General features: G+C 44.8%; 1 protein-coding gene across 3 annotated transcripts in view; it reads right to left on the bottom strand.

Moving 5' to 3' along the window:
- LOC138488157 (N-acyl-aromatic-L-amino acid amidohydrolase (carboxylate-forming)-like) overlaps positions 1 to 19,731 on the bottom strand; it is a 304,572-nt gene that overhangs the window by 271,868 nt on the left and 12,973 nt on the right. Inside the window, exon 1 of one of the 3 annotated variants that reach the window (XM_069614945.1) lies at positions 12,990 to 13,120. The exons of the other annotated variants lie outside the window; for them this stretch is intronic. The gene's annotated coding sequence lies outside the window, so the exon portion shown is untranslated. Of the gene's footprint in view, positions 1 to 12,989; positions 13,121 to 19,731 lie in introns of those variants that run through there. 3 annotated transcript variants of the gene reach the window in all.

Raw genomic sequence — 19,731 nt, 5'->3', positions numbered from 1 at the left:
CAGGCGGGGCAGGCTCCATTGCCCGGATTCGCCCCATCTGTCGCTACACCATCATCAGTCAATCCAGTACAGATAAGGTTGGCGGAAGAAGTACCCCTGGCACCACCAGAACGGTTTAATGGAGACCCCAGAAGGTACGCAACATTCATGAACCAGAGTGCCGCCTCCATTTTCTTTGTAGGCCTGTGGCTTTCCCAAACGACCAGGCGAGGGTGGCCTTCGTGTTATCATATTTGAGTGGATGTGCCGCAGACTAGTCGGTACATTTAGTGAGCCGGGATGACCCATTACTGCAGAACTTCAGGGGTTTTCAACAGAGGATGGAAAAGTTATTTACTCCACACTTGCATGGACAAGCTCTTGATAACAAACTCCTGGGCCTCTGCCAAGGGCATCAAGATTTGCTGACTTATATTGCCACCTTTAATAGACGGGTTGTAGAAGCGGGGTGGCCAGAAGATAAAAGAACCACGTTGTTTCATTGGGGCCTACGAGGAGACCTGAAGGATGCCCTTGCTCAAGTGGTAGACCCACCTTAAGACTGTGCAGAGTTTATCAACCTGGTAGTTCAGTTGGACCACAGATTAAAGGATCGAAGAACAGACCGAAGTAGACTTGAAAATCATGCCATGTATGTACGTTTGTTTGTTTTTATTACTTGTATTGCGCACCAGACCCGGGGGTAACCGGGCGCCTTTTATAAGACAACTTGAAGCTTAGTTACAGGAGCAAATGGCAAAAATAGAGAAACAAAACAAGGAAATATATAGTAATATACAACAGACATGTACAAAAATATATAATAGGCAAAAGAGGATGCATGTATTTACAGTCCTGACCAGGAACTACTATGGATAAATAAGTCCAGGAAATGGGTGAACTAGTGTATGACTGCATTTTTGATCCACGTTATGAGGTTATGTCGGAAAGTGAGGTAGGGTTGGTCGGTCTTCAAGGTGGATCGTAGGGAGTTCCAGAGTTGAGCTGCTTTCACCTGAAAGCTAAATCCACCGACTCTAATCAGTTTAACTCTGGGTATGGATATATTGTTGGAGTTAGCGGATCTGGTGATTCTTGTGGGTTTTGTTCTCGTGAATCTTGCGGAGAGGTAAAGTGGTGCGGCGTTATTAAGACATTTGTGGACCAGCGAGGCAACTTTTAGTTGGATTTTCTCCTGAGTGGAGAGCCAGTTATTGGCTCGTCTAAGTTCGGTGATGTGGGCTCTCCTGGGAATACCTAGCGCTGCTCTAAGCGCATTGTTCTGCAGAGTTTGAATTCTTTTGACAACTTCCTTATTAGCCCCAATGTAGAGTGAATTGCAGTAGTCCAACTTTGATAACACGAGCGCTCTCGCAAGTGTGATGCAGCTGTTGTTTGATAGGAAGGGTTTGCCTGCTCTTATCAATTTACAGGTGTAGGCAGTTGCAGAGGCCATTGTGTTGACTTGTTTATTGAAAGAGAGGGTGGAGTCCAGGTAGAAGCCCAGAGTTTTAACCTTGTGGGCAGTTGTAATGTGGTTGTTGTCAATATTAAAGGAAGAGTAGTTAGGGCCCAGTTTTTTTAGGGTAGGGGGTGTGCCCAGGATGATGATTTCAGTTTTGTCATCATTCAGGCATAGCCATAGAGTGGCCATCCATGCCTGGATGATGAGATACACTTTGATCACCAAGGCCAAATCCTTGTCGTAATCACCAGTAAGAGGTAGGAGAATCTGAGTATCATCTGCGTAATTAGTGTAGGTGATACCAAGATGGTCCAGATCATTGAAAAGGGGCTTAGTGAAGATGTTGTAAAGTGTGGGAGAAACACAAGATCCCTGTGGCACACCACATGTGATGGGGATGGAGTCTGCTGCCGCAGTGGTGGAGAAGACTCTCATAGTCCTATTGTTGAGGAAGGATTGGATCCAATTTATGGCTTCTTCTGAGAAGTGCGCAGCCATATCCAAGTGTCTGCAAAGGACCTTATGGTCAACAAGGTCGAATGCAGCTGATAAGTCCAGGAGGAGGAGGAGTAAGGCTGGTTTGCCTTGATCCCTAAGCTCATCAATTTGCACCTTGAGGTCTAAGAGGGCAGTTTCGGTCCCGTGCTAGTAAATTGTTGGTTTCAAGGTGTTTCTGTATTTGAGAGTACGCCACTTTATCTATAATTTTTAAGAGGAATGGCACAGTGGTTATTGGGCGGTAGTTCATAGGTATGGCTGGGTCTAGCGTCTGTTTTTTAAGCAATGGGAGTACCCAAGATTCTTTTAGGTTACTGGGTATGGACCCTGTAGCGAATGAGGCGTTAATGAGTTTTGAGATAAAGGTAGCCAGGTCTCTAGCTGTGTCCTTTATCAGTTGTGCTGGACATTGATCCCCCTGACAATTAGATGATTTGAGTGACAGTATGATTTTTTCAGTCTCAATAATAGATACTTTAGAGAACTTGAAGCGAGGAATGTCGAAGTTATTTATTGGAGGGATGGTAGTTATTTTGGGTTTAGTATCCAGACTGAGCGATGATTTTTTCATGGCAATTTTAGATTGGAGACTTGTCACTTTGTTAGCTAGGGCTTGCTGAATATTGGTGCACCATATTTTATCTTTGACACAGTTGTCCGGCACTGGGATGGGAGATTCTATTTCCTTTAGGATAATGAAGAGTTCCTTCATGCTAGAGTTGGCTTGGGCTATTCTAGTGTTGTAGGTTTCCTGTTTTGCCGACAGTATTTCCTTTTTGTAAAGGGTGGAGATGTCTCTCAGGGTGCTCTTATTTTCTTCTGATGATTGCGATTTCCATGCGACCTCGCATTGTCTTTTTTTGGTGCGAAGCGTTTTTAGGTAGGGGGTGTACCACAAGTTGAGGTGGGCTTTAGGTTTGCTTCGTCTCACTTTCAGTGGAGCAATTACGTCCAGAGCAGAAGACATACTCATTCACTAGAGTTTCAGGGTCCAGGTTATCTGGTAATGAGTTGAGAGTGGGGAGTATAAGCGGGAGTAGGTTATCTGGGGTGATGTTTTTCTTATTCCTGGTCGGGATGGCTGGTGCAAGCTGGGCTAAGGTAGAAGTAGGTCAGTCTATTTCTAGAGGAAATGTTATAAGGTGGTGGTCTGTCCAGATTAGTGGGGAGATCGATAGGACGGAGGCATTGCAATTGTGGTCTGCCACCCAGTCAAGTATTCTACCCTTGTTGTGGGTAGGGTGGAGTACTTTTTGTGAGAAGCCTAGTTCAGAGAGTAGGTTAGCCACTCTGCTTGCTAGTGGGTCGTTTTGATCATTGAAGCCCAAGTTTAGATCCCCTAGTAGGATGACTTGTGAAGATTGTTTAGGTCATGCGAAAGAATGGTGGAGATGTCCTCCTCGAAGGTACCAATAGGGCCTGGAGGTCTATAAATGAGGTGGATGGTGATGGTTTGGGTATTGTTAATAGCAAATTTGGCTGTTAGGCTTTCGCAAGATTTGGAGTCATTAGAGGAAGCTAGCCTGGTGGATAGGTTGGTTTTAACAATAAGGGCTATGCCTCCACCGCGGGCTTCGCTTCTGTCTGCTCTTAGGATGGTGTAGTCGTTTGGGATTGCTAACATAATAGCTGGTCCTGCCGCGGCATGTAACCAGGATTCCGTAATGGCCAGGAAGTCAAGGTTTTCAGTCTGGATAAGGTCAGCAATCTCTGTGGCGTGAGCAATCATGGACCTAGCGTTAATTAGTGCACCTTTTAGGTGGGGGAGAATGGATGGCGGTGTACATATCTTTTCTTGGGTCGTGATAGAGGTGTGCATAGATGTATTCTGTGTCTTCAAGTTTAGACTGTGTGGTTTTTCTGTGCCCCTAGTATGTGTAGGTTTGCTACGGTTAGATGAGGTCAGTGTTCTGGCGCGTGGTTCGTAAAGTTTGGCCAGTCTGATGAGGTACTTCAGTTTGGTTATTACGACTCAACAGTAGTTGGGTTTGAGTCTGTGTCATGGCGGGGTAGTGGGCTGAGTGTTGAGGGGTAGTGTATTCAGTGGTGGGCGCAAGACTAATTCTGTAGACTATGAGTGTTGTTAATGTGAGAAGGGCAAGTATGGCTTGTGAGGTTTGCATCTTGTGGCGTTACCGTGGAGGGGTAGGCAAATAGTAGGCGGCCCCTAGGTTTGGGATAGTAGCAACTGACTAAAAATGCAATGGGCAGTGCATTTGACTCAAAAGCAGTAGGCAGCAGGCAACATATGACTCAAAAAGCAGTAGGCAACATAAAGTGTCTCAAAGCAGTGGGGGCAATTGATTCAGGAGGCAACACCTAGATTTGAGAAAGGTAACAACTGACTAAACAATGCGATAGGCAGTACATATGATTCAGAAAATAGTGGACAGCATTTGACTCAAAAGCAGTAGGCAGCAGGCAACGTATGACTCAAAAAGCAGTAGGCAACATAAAGTGTCTCAAAGCAGTGGGGGCAATTGATTCAGGAGGCAATACCTAGATTTGAGAAAGCTGACAACTGACTAGACAATGCAATAGGCAGTACATATGATTCAGAGAATAGTGGACAGATCGTAAGTGCACAGTGCAGAGGGACTCCAAAATAATTCACTCATATATAAAGGGCAACAACTAGGTTTATGATGGGGGCAACTGACTGAGGTGCAGTGGGGCCGCACATAGGTACTCAGAAGGCATTCGGGCAACACAGTTGGCTAGGATGCTGGACAGCACGTGATAGTAGCTGACCCAAGATCAGGGGACAGCACATAGGTATATAAGGTGCAAAGACACTCAAAAACAATGGGGTCGATAGGCTCTTATTTCAGAATTCTGGTCATAGAAGGTCACAGTAGGCAGATTTGGTTATTGCAGTGAGGGATTAGAGCGCGCACATTATACAAATAGTTGCAGGATCGCATGCTAGCATTAAGCATATTAGAGATCTATTATCTATTGCAGTGATAGCGTGTTCAGTGTAGGCACAGCTTGGTTCGAAGAAGAGGAAGTCATGCAAACCAAGACTGGGCACATTTAGTGAGGGTTGCAACGCAGGGCTCTCAAATTACAAACATAGTTGAGATCAGGGCGGAGCCGTGCCAGGCCGCTTAAAGCATTAGCGCGTATGATTGAGGATGGAACAGATGAGGCAAGTCTACTTGTGGTGTAGCGTCGATGACTTGTGGCACTATGAGTGCATGGATGGGCGGCCCGTGTGTGCTTTGCCAGTGCAACAGTAGAAAGGTAGTTAATGGTTTGCACTAGGTTGCGGATGATGTACTGGTGGCTGTGGCCGGGATTACTTAGCCAGGAGGGGCCCGAAGACGTTTGTGACACAGGTAGTTATTTTGATGTACTGTGGGAAGGCTAGAGCCGTGGGCATTGATCGTGCAAATGCAAGGTGCGGAGTGCTGAGTTACCTTAGTGACGAGGCAGCGATGCAAGGCCAGGGGGACTGGCAGACGGCAGCCTCGGCAGAAACAGGCTGCAAACAGGCGAGGGCCTTGATCAGGTGGGCCTTTGTCAGTGGTGGGCCGGCTACGCCTGCCAGCCACCAATCAGGGCAATAAGCAGGTGGGCCAATGGGGCGGAGGCTGATGGGCCTGTTTAGGCTCTGGAGGAGCCCCAGTATAGGCGGGCAGCCATCTTGGAATGGAAAGGTACCTCGTGTACCTTAATGGCGAAAGCTGCGATCGGATGCAGCATTCTTAGTTGTATCGCTCGTCGGTGGATTATTCCGATTCCCCAGTCGTAGGGGGGGCGTGTAAGCGGCATGCAGTTTCGGCATGCAATATGAAGGGTAGGCACAACGCTTACCGCACGCATTCATAAGCACTGCAAATCAGCTGGGCTTGGAGCGGGGATGCCGACTGCTCCTGCAGTGGCAGGTCCAGCTCGGAAGGAGCTCCTGCTCCGGCGCTGGATGTAGAGAAGTTCAAAAGATAATGTTCAACGTCCATCAGAAAATACCCCAGAACCCATGCAGATTGGAGGAGTACGACCCCCTTTAACCAATGTTGAAAGAGACAAGAGGAGACAGCTACAGTTATGCCTATACTGCGGTAAATCAGGTCACTACCTCAAAGAATGCCCAGTGAAACCTCCAAGGAAGGTGGTAGGCGCTGCAGAGAAAGAAGATGATGGAAAGGATTCGGAAAACTACCAGGCCCGGCAAGCGTAGAGGTCCGCTTGTCGAGCAAGAAGGATGAGTCACAGACCTCACATTTCACCCTACCAGTAACCTTGATCAATCACCAACGACCGTCATAGATGCATGCCATAGAGGCATATATAGACAGCGCAGCAGTTGGTAATTACATAGATCGAGATCTGGCAACAGAAAAGGGACTTCCCTTATGCACAAAACCAACAACTGAAACGGAAACTACTGTTGACGGTACAGAAATTGCTTCGGGACCAGTAACCCAATGCACAACAGAATTAACCCTTCTGTGTCAGGATGGACATCAAGAAGCAATCATGTTTGACCTAATCAAAGCTCCTCAGTTCCGGTTGATCTTAGGGATGGTGTCCAGTCATTATTTCGAATACAAAAGGGTCGAACACAATACATTCGAATCAAAAGGATTGGAAAAAAAATGACCGAATGCTTTTTTTTTTAATGTATTTTTTTTGGGGGGGGGTTGGTATGGGAAAAATGTGTGGTTTTTCCCCTACAAAAGGGTGGTTTGGGGGTGGACTGCCCCCCCCCCCCCCAAAGAAAGTGCTTTCAGTCATTTTTTTTTAATCCTTTTGATTATAACATATTGTATTCAACCCTTTTGTTTTCAAAACCCTTAGGGATGCCATGGTTAGTAACTTACAATCCCCACATAGACTGGCATGCAAAGAGATTGACCTTTTCCGACGAATGCACCCACGCTTGCTACCCGAAATATATACCACAGCCAAACCTGAAATCTGTTCAAGGAATAGCATTGAGGATCGCGGAACCAATGACCACCTTACCAAATGAATATCAGGATTATCAATATGTTTTTCAGAAGGAACAGGCTAACACATTACCGCCACATAGGCCCTATGAGTGTCAGATCGACCTGATATCTGGCGCACAGGTTCCTTGTGGTCGAATTTATGCACTTACGGAAACTGAAAATCTCCACTTGAAGTCCTATCTGGATTAATACCTGGCTAATGGGTTTATCCGCCCGTCAAAGTCACCGGCAGCCTCTCCCTTATTCTTCATACCCAAGAAGGAAGGAGATTTGAGGACTTGCATCAATTACCGCACACTTAATGAAATCACAGTAAAAAAAACGCTACCCTTTGCCCCTTATCCCGGAACTGTTGGACCAAGTCAAGGATGCCCGAATCTATACCAAACTAGACCTCAGAGGAGCATACCACCTTGTACGTGTTAAGAAAGGGGATGACTGGAAAACCACGGTTCACACCAAGTATGGCCTGTTCAAATATCAAGTAATGCCTTTTGGGCTGTGCAACACTCCCGCAGCGTTCCAATACTTCATGAATGATGTATTACAGGAATTAATCGATGTCTGTGCCCTCGTCTATATTGACGACATCCTGGTGTATTCCACCTCTGAAAGAGATCATGTGGAACATGTTCGCTCAGTCCTTGCAAAACTTCGCCAGCACAAACTGTACGCTAAACTCGAGAAATGCTCCTTCCATGTCACCGAAGTTGAGTACCTCGGTTTTGTTCTCTCGCCAAAGGGAGTCAAGATGGATTTACACAAAGTAGATGCCACCCTTAACTGGCCGTCACGTTCTTCACATAAAGGAACCCAAAGCATGCTCGGCTTTGCAAATTTGTATTGCCGATTTATTCCAGATTTCTCACAGATAGTCCACCCAATCACATTGTTACTGAGAAAAAAACAACAAAAAATTCCAATGGACTGAAGAGGCGGAACAGACCTTTCAAGAACTCAAGAAAAGATTCACCTCCGCGCCAATTTTACGACATCCTCGCCCTGATCTCCCCTGTGTAGTGGAAACTGATGCTTCCAGCATAGCTATGGGAGCAGTTCCCTCTCAAGAAGATCCAGAGACAGGTCAATTACACCCTGTGCCTTTTGGTCACGTAAATTCTCACCACCAGAACTTAACTATGCAATTACAGACAAAGAATTGTTGGCAATAAAATCAGCCTTCAAAGCCTGGCGGCAGTATCTATTAGGTGCCAGACAAACCATCACAGTAATCACAGATCAACGAAACCTTCAATACGCAAAGTCAGCAAAAACCCAATCGTCACAACAATTGCGGTGGGCTCTATGCTTCGAAGAATACGATTACATAATAACATACCGACCGGGAGTTCGGAACGGGAAGGCCGATGCCTTGTCTCGTATGGGTGTTGAAGAGAAAACCAACAGTACCCTGGATGCTGTTGCCATCATCCCAAGTGATAAACTACTGGGACTCACCACCACATTGACTCTGAGTGAACTTCAAGATAAGATTAGAACCTTAATGAACCCTGAGATCTTGCAGAAATGGAATTCCCAAAATGAACATCACACGGTTCTGGATGGATTACCCTACTTCAGGGAACGACTATATCTATCAAGTAAAGATCTGCAAGAATTTGTCATGTCTGGTTATCACGATTCCCTGATCGAAGGCCATCCCGGAATTGCTAAGACTCTAGCCAAGGTTAAACGGAATTATTGGTGGCCAACCTGGCGTAAGAACATTGCTCGATTCGTTCTATCCTGTGGGATATGTGCACAGAATAAATCACAAAAACAGAAACCAGCTGGCCTCCTACAACCACTGGATATTCCACCGGCTCCCTGGCATACTCTTTCTCTTGATTTTATTACAGACTTACCGCCCTGTCAAGGTTTTAATACCATTCTGGTGGTTGTAGACCTGTTCTCTAAAATGGCACATTTCATTCCATTCAAAGGACTTCCTAACGCTACCGGTCTGGCAAAAGCATTTCTTGAACAGAGTATAAAACTGCATGGTTTCCCCTCAGTCCTAATCTCAGATCGTGGAAGCCAATTTGTATCCAACTTCCCACGAGGAAATGGTGTACCATGGCACAAATCGATGTTCAATTAGCCGCTAGCCATCACCCTCAAACGGATGGACAAACAGAAAGAACAAACCAGACATTAGAACAGTATCTACGTTGCATGCTGCATCAAGTGGAAGAGAATTGGACAGACTTGTTATGGATAGCGGAATACGCATACAATAACTCCATACACACCAGCACAGGACAAAGCCCGTTCTACATAATATACGGAAGACATCCACACGTACCTCTGAACTAAACTCCCCCACGACCTTGGAAATGCCAGCGGTAAAGACTCTACACACAAGCATAACCCAAGCCTTCAAAACGGCAAATGAACATTTACTGCAAGCCAAAGACAGACAAAAAGAATTCTCGGACTGGCATCGAAAGAAAGCTCCCGATTACCAAGTTAGAGATGAAGTCTGGTTGGCATCAAAACATGTGCCCATAAAAGGAACCCGGACCTTTCGTCCAAGATATCTAGGACCCTATACCATCGAATCAGTGATAAATCCGGTGGCCGTCAAGTTAGCCTTACCACCAAGCATGCAAATTCATCCGGTGTTCCATGTGTCACTTGTAAAACCTGTACAACCAGGAACCCGAGTCTTAACACCACCAAAACCTGTGCTAGTTGATGGAGCGCCTCAATTTGAAGTTAATTCAAAACGTACCAGATCTAAGCTATACTATTTAGTGGACTGGAAAGGGTACAGGCCTCAAGACAGAACTTGGAAACCAAGTGAACATATTCACGCACCACGTCTGATTAAGACGTTTCACCTGGATAACCCCACCAAACCTGGACTGGACAGGAAGGATACCATGAGAGGGGCCTTGGTGGGGGGAGTGCTGTCATGACCACTGTGAGGGGGCACAAGTTGTGCCACAAGCAGGCTCCCACCAGAACCCTGTGGGCCTTAAAACCACTGCAAAAGGGCTCCTGGAGCCAGTTCTGGTGCCTTTGGCACCAGGCTCATATGTAGGAAGGAAGGGCTGTTCAAACTAGGTCCCATTTATGTACATGGGAGTTTAAATCCAACGTGGAAGCACCCACACAGTCTAGTTCTAAGAACCAAGCCATGCGGTCTAGTGTTTTGGGTGTGGCAGGCCTGGAACTACTTTACCTGGGCTATATAAACTACACCCTGACTGCAGAACACGCTTCGTAATATTCTGCAACCAGCAGCGTGACGCTCATCGTGTCCAGCACCTGGTCTTCAGCATCTTCCTGTAATCCTGCAAGAACAATATTATTCTGTTTTACCTGAGAAAACACCATCCAGCACTCAGCATCTCAACTGGGCTGCAATCTGTGGAAACCGAGAGAAGAAGAAACACGACTCACCTGTGAGTACTAGCTTAAGGACTTCCGGAGAACCGCTACCACAGCTGCTGTTCGAACATTGCGACCTGCAATAACGAGAAAGGGAAAAACAATATTAGAACGTGCACTTCCAAAACATTGAATTCCATCAGTCTTACCTGAATTCCATCGCGCTACGCCACGCTTCCATCCGGTGCACCACAGCAACATCTGCAAAGGAAATGAGACATATTTAGGTTCGCTTTCAATATTAAGCAACCCATAGCGCTGTACTTACCTTAACGGATTCCGGGGGCCTGTTTTTCATCGCGCTCTCATCCACTCGCAGAAAAACATCGGCCTGTGAGGAGAAGAAGACGAAAACATAGGTTAGCTTTAAAAGACAATAAAGGCGCTGCACTTTGCACTCTTACCTAGAAACGTGCCTCTCCATCTGGCACGCCAGCATCAAGACCTTTGCACCTGAAAATAAGGAGAGAAAGACATTAACAAATTCCCACCATAAACAGAACAAAGACTTACAATTAACAAACCTACCTGTCTACCAGCAGATTGGGGGTCACAGCAGGCTTTGGCCCAAGGAAGGCGTACTGCACCAGTGAAGCAACTCGGGCAGTTCGCCAACAACCGTCAAGCGCCCCTGCACAAGTAACGCAGGACAGATAGCTCACCCTACAAATAACTAAGGTGAGAAAAGAACCCAGTGGGAAAGGAATCGGTCAGAGGTAGGTGGGAAATTCACCCATTAGAGACAGTTATCACAAATCCTCCCTTCTGTAATTGCAGATTCATTATTCAGCACTGGGCAACTACGCATCCAGGGTTCCAGATCTCAGAGCCTTCCAGACGCCCCCGGGGATATCAGGTGAGTGTAACACCACAGCCTCTTAGAAGACCTTTAGTGGAAATGGCTGCACATAATTAAATTGCAATATCTACGATATTTGAAGATATAAAAGTCTTGGTATTAAATAGACCAACCATTTTGGCATTGTTTTCAGAGATTCCAGCATTAAGATTTATCGAAACCGTAGATCTGAACCAAGTGGAATTTGAGGCTGACCACAGACTTCATTTTGTTGTAATACAGGTTAGATCAAAGCAGACACAAAATCTGGAATTGAATGAAATTGTGGACCTCCTAGGTTTAGGTTTTGAGGTGTTCATTTATAAAAGAGCTCAGAGGGGGCGAGCCAGGAAATAATTATAAATATTATGCTATCCGAGATGCCTGGGAGTGAAATAAAATGTACCATCTCAAAAGAGGGGACCAGAGTGGTATCTAGGAGGGAAAGTAGGTTGTGCCATGCTTCTGCTAATAAGGGAGAAAATAATTGGCCATGCATTGCATCTGCTTTAGCGAATCCACTGTAAGATGTGGGTGAAATCAGGTCTAAATATCTTTAGCAATCATCCAATAAAACTGTTTTCTTAGAATAGCATTGGCTATTGAATAAAGAAGGCTGAACGTAAACGATAGAAAAAGGCTGTCTTTTTTATGTGCGACCTTCCATATTCAACATTATCACATAGAACCTTTACTGCACATGAGTTTCATATTCACTGAGATCTCCACATTTTATGATTCTGATAACATTCCTCAACTCTTGTTTTTTGTGTTGCACAGAAGGGTTGAATGGTTTATAAAATAAACATAACGATTCTCCTAATCTTACAGATTATGATATCTTCGCACTCCAGGAGCTGTGGGAAATGGATACCCCTATAGTGGGTGGCTATTGCTTGTTCCTAACCAAGGCCAACAAAGGCCCCAGGAGTAGACCCCATTTGGATCTTTTTTTGGCCATAAATAAAGTGTTTTGTCATTGGATTAATAGATGGGAACTGAATTCAGATTATATGTTAATTGTGATGCTAGATTGTCCAGCTATCACACATACAACAGCTTCTAACATGTTATTAATGCATCTTTATTGGAATGCGGATAGGACCTCGGTAGTAAAATTGTTCTATCAACTCACTGAAGTTTTGAGTGTGTGGTCTGACGTCTATGGTCCGAATAATATAATCCTAATGGGGGACTTTAATTGTTTTATCCCAAACCAGTTTGATGGTAGGGTTGGGCCAACAGATCTTAATGGAGCAAATGAAGGAAAGAGGAAGGCTTAAGAAGGGGTGAAATGATGCAATTCTGATCCCTACATACATTAAATGGGAACATACACGGGGACATCCCCACAAATCCAACTTGGCAGAGAGGGAGATGTAGGTCGTACGTTGATTAAATTTTTGCACCTGAGGACCTTGTACTTAGGATACATAGATTGAAGGTGAGATTCTGCACAACAAGTGATCAAGTATACTTAACTCTAACTGCAATTGGTGCCCCCTATTAAAACTAAGAAGGGTCTGAGAGACCCAACTGTTCCACTGAAAATTGAACATATTTAAAAAAAGAAAATAGAATCTTATGGGCAAACGTGGCTACAAGGGGGTGGAAGGATAGCTCAGGGGCAACGCATTTGTCTGGGAAGCAAGACAACGCAGTGCAACACAGGTTTGAATCCCGATTCCACGCTCAGAAACCACTCGTTGGTATTAAGCACGGTACAGATGAACAATTATAATTATAAATACATTTAAAAACAATTGAAGTAGTATATACGGAGTGCTATTTTTTTGCTCTCTTGGTTCATGATTATTTTTCTTATCATAGGTTTTTATAGTGTTGACTTAATTACCTTTCTTTCTCTTTACTTCTTTTTCTTCTTTTCTTTCAATCATCTTCATCTGTTCGTTTTGTGATAAAGGTGGAGGGGGAGATGTTATAATGCATACTTCTGTATGCTTTGGTGTTATGATGACGCACTGCATGATTCTAGAATCCTGTGATTCACAATCATACAGAGGCGTCATACGAAGAGTGGAAGATGCACTCACTGGGGGCCTCCTAATACAAATAAACTACTTCAAGTTAAGCACGTCTTGGAATTACTTACTTCACTTAACAGCCACCTTTCATAAACATAGAAATATGCAACATATTTCTATGTTTATAAATGATGGCTTGAAGAGTACACAAACCATAGTAACACAAGTGTGCATACCTTACTATGGTTTGTGCACTTTTCAAGCCACCTTTCATAAACATAGAAATATATAACATATTTCTATGTTTATAAAAGATGGCTTGGAAAGTACACAAACCATAGAAAAGTATGCATACAAGTATTTAAATGTTTAAATAAATTTATATATTTGTTTGCACACCTTACTATGGTTTGTGCACTTTTCAGGCCACGCCCACAATGGAAGCCACACACCTAAATGAGGGCCCCCCTCAATTTCTTAACCCACTTAAAGCACTGGGCGTAGTGGATGGAACATTTAATATAAAAATAATCCCTGGTGGGCTAGCAGGGCACCTTTGTGGCTGCAGACATAGCCTCATTACGACCCTAGCAGTAGGGGTTTAATGGGTCCGGTAGAGATGCCGGCCCCGTTAACCCCCTACCGCCTCAATACGAGGTCCGCTCGTGGGACCCACTAAGGACGCCTGGTAAAACCGCTGTTTAAGCGTCATTAACGGGTCCCGCGAGCAGCCCCGCATGCTATCAACGGGCCTGTCATTAACGGGCCCGTTGTTAGCATGCTCCCCATTCCCATTGAGCCCTATGGGGGTTCATATGGGAATGGGGATGTACTGGGGTCGACTTCCCTGAATGGGGAAATACCGGGCCCTCCAAGGTCGGAATGGCCCAGTATTTCCCCATTCAGGAACCCGGACTCGTTACCCAGAATGGGGGTAACCATGCCGCAAATAGCGGCATGGCTACCACCATTCTTGTAATGAGGCCCTCTGCTGGAGCCTACTGGTGTGGTATGCTGCGTCAATCCTTGTTACGTCCTGCGGCTGGTGTTGTGGTGCTTTTTGGCACCCTTTGAACAGGATGCCGCAGCAATCTCCGGTTTCTTCCTGGATGCGGTGGGGCTCTTCCTAGCCCCGCCAAGAGCATCCTCTTCTGCTAGGAAGCTGCCCCACTTTGTTATCTCTGCAGGTAAGGAGGAGTGGGAAGGGGGCCTGTCTGTATTCATGCACGCGTGTTTAGCTGTGGTTGGCCTGCTCTTTCCCCCCCTTGACACGCCCACTATGATGGCCCTGTCACACAATCACAAAACCTGTGCAAAAGTAATAGTTTGCAATTTCTTTTTTACTGCATTGCAAAGTCAGATGGTGTTTTCAAATGAACTTTTTCTTTTTAAACCCAGCAGCAACCAATATATTACCAACTGCAGCTGGGAATTAGTGTTCAAGTGCCTATGCTGGAGATAAAGTGGTGATGCCTGGAATGGAGGCCAAAGTGTGTGGTTGCAGGCGTATTGCTTTATCTCACCATACCGTATCGGCCAAAATAAGAAGCCTCAAGTGATTCAGTTCGCACTGTTCACCCCTCCCAATAAAGCTTTACTTGTGATATTACCCCATATATAACTGTGACCATATATTGGACATCACAAAGTTCATTTGAGCGACCTTGGTCGACCTTCCTTTTTTTTGTGACTCAACCTAAACCCAAACATATATTGTTAAGTTGCTCAAAATGAGTAGAACCTATGTAAAACAACCTAATCAAGGCGTGTTAATCACTGCATGCCATTCCTTAGGCTTACGCCTGGCAACTTGTTTGAATGCAACTTTTCCATGATCCACTCGACTATCAATCGCTCATTCTGTGATGTTATTTTCTATGATATTAACATATATGCAAATTAGCGGGCCCTGCAAATCCTCGGGCGGTCTGGGGTCATATCAGAGCAGACTGGGCAATATGCTCTTCCCAACATTTGAGCCAATGGAAGCTGGCTAAATGAGCGGGTACAATGGGGAGAGGCGGGCCAGTAACTCGGTAAGAGGTATTTTATTGTGCTTTTTTGACACAGCATCTGCCGATGGTCTTCAGTGCCAGGTGGGCAGGGCTTGTTTCTTCTGGAGCCACAGAGCAGGACAGACCTTACTCCCTACAGCTCATCAGGGTCGGACTGGGCCAAGAAATAGAATGGACACCAAAAAAAGAAAAAATGGCCCACCCCTCGCCTCAAAAAAAGTGGCCCCCAAACCATCATCGGTGAAATGCTACTTATGGAGAGTTTGGGTCTGTTGCATGTTATGTTTTGTGTAAACGCTTGAGAAAGTGATAACATTCCTTTTGTGGGCTAAATCATAGATAGTTTGTCACAAAAAAAGGAGTAGAGCATCCAGGACCATAAAAGCTGTATCCAAATTGAGCTAAAAAACAATAGAGGATGATTTGTGACGTATGGTTGATACATTCCTTGTTTCATTTGGAGGATGTAAATTGCTGAAGAATTTCCAGATAGTAATGTGCTAGTGCAGGGAACTCTGGGATTGCAGTAAACAGGTAAAAGTCATTTGAATATAAGCTTTCAAATAGACAGCAAGGGGTTGTAAAAAACAGAGCGAGAGAGAGAGAGAGTGTGTGTGTGTGTGTGTGTGTGTGTGAGAGAGAGAAAGAGAGAGAGTGAGAGAGAGAGAGAGAGAGAGACACACAATTGGGGTGCTTTGAAACACAATTTACTTGATGTATAAGCACCTTACAAATGCACAACAAATAAATAAATAAATAAAATAGAGGGAATGAGATGGAAGAGAGAGGAGTAGAGAGGGGGATGGAAAGAGAGAGATAGATGCTAGTAGTGGGAAAGAGAAAGACAGAGTGAGACGGAGAAATAGAGTCAGGTGGTAGAGAAAGAGAGTGAGAGAGGGTGAATCCGAATCCAGGGGATTGTTCTGCTGACATCCACATGCTCATTAGATAAATACTTCAAGGCACAAGCTGCGTTTTCAAGTACAGCAAACATCAGGTTGGCTCATTGATTGAAAAGTAAATGCACAACATGTACCGGCCTTATCAATCTGTGCTTGCATTACCACTGTAAGACATGTTCATGCTGCCTCTCATCCCAGTTCTGCCCCACCCATGTCACTCTTCTTGTCCAAGTATTGCTGAAAGTAGCTATCCCTGCTCAAACTCTACCCCAAGGCTGCCATTGTGCTGCCCCATATGAAATTGAATGGAAACTCGTTCCACTAAAACATGTGCATAACAAATACAGGCTATTACTTTTATGTATGTTCGTAGGTAGTAACACAATGACATGCTATTCCCAACTGTGTATGTTCCAACTTAACTGTAAAGTAGTTATCCTTCTATGCGGATTCATATGAAGGCAGGCACTAGCAAGGGAACAAGGAGGTTTCGCACAGTTTCTGGCTTGAATGATGATGCTCTTTCACCCAATCATGTAACAGTAAGCATGCAGCAACCTTTCCACACAGTGCAGTACTCACTGCCCCTGTGCAGTGTCCTCCATGGTCGAACCAAACACGGAAAATGCTGGTGTGGGCCCATTTTTTTTGTCAAAGTGGGACACTTCTTAGCTAATGTGGTCCAGTTTGATGAGCTACTTCACTATGGGCTTAGTTGTTTTGACCAGTGTTGCTGAATAAATATTCTTTAAAATGCACAATTTACATCACATTTTATTTTAAAAGAACTCCCAATTGTTCACTATTCAAACAGTGTCACAAAAGGAATGAATATCCATTTGCAACGGTGGGCCACTTTTTCATTGGTGCTCGACTTCCGAGTCACTTTTATAGCCCAGTCCGACCCTGCCTGACAAGGCTTTAACCCTCAGTTCCGCCGATGGAAGCTGGGGCCTCGGTGATCTAATCTGCTCCGCGTGTTTGCAGGTTACATTTGATCAGCATGTATTCTTTCCTCTGGCCTGAAAGGGACACCGCAGGAATCAATGGGCCATGACAATCACTGGAGTGGGGGCCATTTCTGTTAAAAGCAGGCTTCTTACATGCTAGGCACACTAAAAAAAAGCATTTCCAAACTCGAAAATGATGCTTAAACTTGAATTCACTAGTTTTCTTTCAAATGTGTTTCTTTTTTTGCCAAACTATCACACAAATATCTTGTAATTTGTGTGCCCCTTTCTTTATGTTTTATCACAGGTTATATTTATAAAGATGTTATATGCTTGTCAAACTGCTGAATCATAAATACATGCTTCTGTTGTGCTGACAGCAGTTATTAGGAAATTGAACTGTGGGTTCATGGGTGCCAACATTGATTTTCACTACCGGGGCAGAAATACCCCCACCTCTGCCCTGAATAATAGCAAGCGACCAGCCCAACCCATGCCCTGGCCAAACACATTTTATAGCAACAGTGTTTTTTAAGGAATTGCACAAAGTCATATCGATTAACAACCAGTTTTTAATGTATAACATCTCAGCAACAATCTCTCAACCTGCTGAGCTACCACGTTAGCCTGCTACTGTAGAGCGTGTCTAAGATTCCCTTAATGTACTAAAAATCACTGCATTACCAACAGTATTTTGGGTGCACCACTGCCATGGAAGTGATTTAAAGTAGAACGGATGTACTGTGTGGAGTTTGGAAAGAAGCAGCATGAAAGAAATTGCCTCATTTTAAAACTATTATTTTGAGCGGTTCCTTTGAGTTGAGTTCAACTGCCAGCTCTGACCCCACACCACCCCTACCCCGGCCTTTGTGCGATCCCCCTTCACATATTTTCCATTTTCACCACTTCATTTGGATAACATAAAGAAAACAGCCCATCAGGTTGATTTCATAAAGCAACACATTTGTGCGACTGTCCAATCGCAAAGCCCTTATCTGTGCCATCGTGCCCAGGCAGGAGGCCTCATTTTCACGAATGTATCCATTTCTGGGGGCCTTGTGCTGGGTAAGAGTTCTATGGCGGCCTTATGTGTACTATGGTGTGCATTGCAGCCCTGGAGGCCTCATCTGCACGACTGTGGCCACCTCTCCAGAAAAGTGGTCAGACTGTAGAGTGAGCACAGTTGGGCGACTTCAATGGTGAACCGTGGCAGAGTTACAAGTCCCACGAGGAGGGGCTGAGGAATGTGGGGTGAGGTGCACACATCACTGTGGAGGGGCAGAAGGGGCGCTAAATTCCAGAAAGAATAAGCACGGGAGTGGCGCTGAAGAAGGCACTGGGAGATTCCCGTGTTCCATTGAGTGGGAGGAGAAATGGGGGAGTGGAGGTACTCGCTGCACTGTAGTCTGTACCCCGGGATTAAAGGAAGTGGAAAGCTTGGGACGCAGGTGGGCAGAAGTAATGGAGAAAAGCATCAGTGATTGGTTTACGGACGGCTGGTGAAGTCAAGGTGCAGGGGTAAAGCCGGAGACCAAGGTTGCTATAGGGCAACAGGGCAATGCCGGAACCAAAAAGCAAAATGCCAGTGTAGGCCATTTTGTTTGGGTCAAAATGGGCCCGATTTTTGGCCAATATGGGCCAGTAACAGTTTCATGAGTTACTTCACTGAGCGGCTGGTAGTTTTGACCATTTTTGCTGAATCAATATTCTTTAAATTGCACAGTTTGAATTACGTTTCATCAAAAAATCCCTGGGTACTAGTATGCTCGCATAAATCAATCATCAAGTCATATCTACATTTAAAAAAAACGAGAAATATACACTCCTATGTGTAAGAGAGTAGAATAGGCAATTTCAGCTAAGACACACACAACACAGCGCCACGTGAGACTCACAGCTCTGTAGGAAACAACAACCAAGCACCTACACGTTTTTACGCTATCAATACGGGTCAGGTTGACATCCTTTAGAATGGAGCATTGGGATAGAATGAAATAAAGAATACATGTTGGGTAAAATTCATAACCCCAGATGTAGAGTCAGATATGTCGAGTGCAGAGTTGATAATATATGGGATTTAATAAACACAATTCTATTAGTCGGCTGCTATGCCTGGACCCAGTGTCCGCAGCCATAGAGTCATCCGCACAGGAGTGTTCCGCTATACAACCATCCAGTATCTCTGCATTTGGGCACCACCACACACACGGTTTACAGTTCCCCCAACAAGGTCAGTGCCTAATACATAAATGGCTTCCAGTTCCTTACTATGTGCCAGGTCCTGCGACCAACTCATGAACCAAACCTCTCTTCCAAGACAGAGCAAAATAGACAAATGTCTGCTCTGATTCATTATCTTCTCCATCAACCACATGGAGTTGATGTACAAACTAAACTATATTAACTTATGTCTATACAACCTTCATTTGGCAGCAAATATACCCATTGTTCTTCGGTGATACCCTCACAGGTCTCCCTGCTCCATTCTAATCTGTTAAGTATTTTTTTTATTTTAATCGCCTGAAATGATTTGTAAGATACCAGTCCGCCAGTGCCCCTACCCTTATCACCCAATTCATCAGTGGGTAGATGGAGGCTTTAGCAGGGACAGAGTTCCATGCCAAGTCTGGCGTGTCTCTCTGTGACTGTCATTCAGAATGAATATATGTCAGACAATGCCTGACACGCCATAGATATATTAACCCTCTGCAGAGGAGCTCGTCAACAGTCAGAAACCTCATTTCA

The sequence above is a fragment of the Ambystoma mexicanum genome, chromosome 9, assembly GCF_040938575.1.
Source record: "Ambystoma mexicanum isolate Mex_15411 chromosome 9, UKY_AmexF1_1, whole genome shotgun sequence".
NCBI lineage: Eukaryota > Metazoa > Chordata > Amphibia > Caudata > Ambystomatidae > Ambystoma > Ambystoma mexicanum.
This window is presented reverse-complemented; position numbering and strand designations above follow the sequence as displayed.